This window comes from Leucoraja erinacea, unplaced genomic scaffold, assembly GCF_028641065.1.
Source record: "Leucoraja erinacea ecotype New England unplaced genomic scaffold, Leri_hhj_1 Leri_239S, whole genome shotgun sequence".
Taxonomy (NCBI): domain Eukaryota; kingdom Metazoa; phylum Chordata; class Chondrichthyes; order Rajiformes; family Rajidae; genus Leucoraja; species Leucoraja erinaceus.
In genome coordinates this window covers 35986-38437 of record NW_026576140.1, presented here as the reverse complement: position 1 = coordinate 38437, position 2452 = coordinate 35986, and positions in this window count along the sequence as shown.

The window sequence follows — 2452 nt, the reverse complement described above, 5'->3', positions numbered from 1 at the left end:
CACGGACAGGACTAAAAATAAAAATAAAAAAGGGAGAAAGGACGGACTGCAGGAGGAGCAGCCATACACAACGGCGCATCACCCCAATTTGATGGCGGACTGCGGGGGTGATGCGCCGTTGTGTATGGCTGCTCCTCCTGCAGTCCGTCCTTTCTCCCTTTTTTATTTTTATTTTTAGTCCTGTCCGTGGGAAATTTTAATTGGAAGTCTTCTTTTATGTGGTGGGTGGGGGGGGGGGGAAGGGGGGGGGGAAGGGGGGGGGGGGGGAAAACTGTTTAAATCCCAGTCCTACCTGGTCGGAGAAGCGGTTTTCTTCCGAACCGCTTCTTCGTCCTCTCTGTGCGGCCTACCGTCGAGCTGGAGCAGCGCTGGAGCGGCGTTTCCTGCCGGGACTGCGGGGCTTCGCCGGCGGTGCAGATGCTGGGACACCAACACCAACGCGGAGCGGGCGATGCCTTACCGGGTCGCCTTCGGGTAAGCTCCGGAGCACTGGGAACATCGCTGAGCTGCGGCTGCAGAGCGTCCAGCCGCGGGCGGGCGGCACTGGATTTCAACACCGCGGGGCCTGGTGTCCGAGTTCGCCAGTGTCAGCGGTCCGGCCAGCGCGGCCTGAGAACTTTGGACATTGCAGTCTTCAGGGAGGAAGCGGCCGCTTCAGTCCAGGCCGCTGAAGAATGTTCACCCGACGCCGATGATCCAGCTTCGCGGCAGAGGGCCTGAGAACATCGAGTTGGCTGAGGAGGCCACATATAGACCCCGACCTCGGGTGGGACTATGAGGGGGAGAACTGGATAATTTTAGTGCCTTCCCTCACAGTGAATTCTGCTGTGGGGGGACGTTTCTTGTTGATTTCTATAGTGTACTGTTCTGTGTCTTTTTTCTTTTTTCTCTTTTTTTGTTTTTATGGATTTATTGACATTTGATCTGTTCAATTAATTTAATCAATCTCTGTAAAGCACTTTGGTTCAAATACTGGTTTTGTTGAAAAGTGCTATATAAATAAAGATTATTATTATTATTATTATTCTAGTCCGTGCCGAACACATATTCTCCCCTAGTCCCATATACCTGCGCTCAGACCATAACCCTCCATTCCCTTCCCGTCCATATAACTATCCAATTTATTTTTAAATGATAAAAACGAACCTGCCTCCACCACCTTCACTGGAAGCTCATTCCACACAGCTACCACTCTCTGAGTAAAGAAGTCCCCCCTCATGTTACCCCTAAACTTCAGTCCCTTAATTCTCAAGTCATGTCCCCTTGTTTGCATCTTCCCTACTCTCAGTGGGAAAAGCTTTTCCACGTCAACTGTCTATCCCTCTCATCATTTTAAAAACGTCTATCAAGTCCCCCCTTAACCTTCTGCGCTCCAAAGAATAAAGCCCTAACTTGTTCAACCTTTCTCTGTAACTTAGTTGCTGAAACCCAGGCAACATTCTAGTAAATCTCCTCTGTACTCTCTCTATTTTGTTGACATCCTTCCTATAATTAGGCGACCAAAATTGTACACCATACGCCAGAATTGGCCTCACCAATGCCTTGTACAATTTTAACATTACATCCCAACTTCTATACTCAATGCTCTGATTTATAAAGGCCAGCACACCAAAAGCTTTCTTTACCACCCTATCAACATGAGATTCCACTTTCAGGGAACTATGCACATTTATTCCCAGATCCCTCTGTTCACCTACATTCTTCAATTCCCTACCAGATCCCTCTGTTCACCTACATTCTCAATTCCCTACCATTTACCATTTACCAGGATAGCCGAGGTTCAGAGAGATATGGGCCACATATGGGAAATGGGACTGGCTTAGTTGGGACGTCTTGCTTAGCATGGACGAGTTGGGCCAAAAGGCCTGTTTCCGTGCTGCATCAATCCACGACTCAGAAATAATGAAGGGTTCGGATGGAATGGGTGTCTGCAGAGTGTGGGGAAGAGCAGGACTGGAGGCCATCAGCAGTAAACAGCCGTTGTGACCTCAGAGGGACATGACATGACTCAGATAGAGGTTAGTGGTGGACCTCACTGCCCTCGGGACGGGTTAAGGCCACAGTAGTAGATATAGAAGAAAGTGGGATATTCTGATACATGAGGAAAGTAGGGTCAGCAGGACAAGATGAGCCGAATGGTCTGTTCCCTACTCCTCAAATGGGCGCGGGCGTTGCCCGACCTTAAATACCCCTGAGGGTCACCCCCGCGACCTGCGCCTCCCACACCGAGACACCTAACTCTTCCCTCCAGAGCCGAGAGTTCGCTCCAAATATCATAGAGCGGATCTATGACCTTTGGTTCTTTGGAGCGTTCAGGGTCTTGGTGAGACCACACCTGGAGTATTGCGTACAGTTTTGGTCTCCTAATCTGAGGAAAGACATTCTTGCCATAGAGGGAGTACAGAGAAAGTTCACCAGACTGATTCCTGGGATGGCAGGACTTTCATATGAA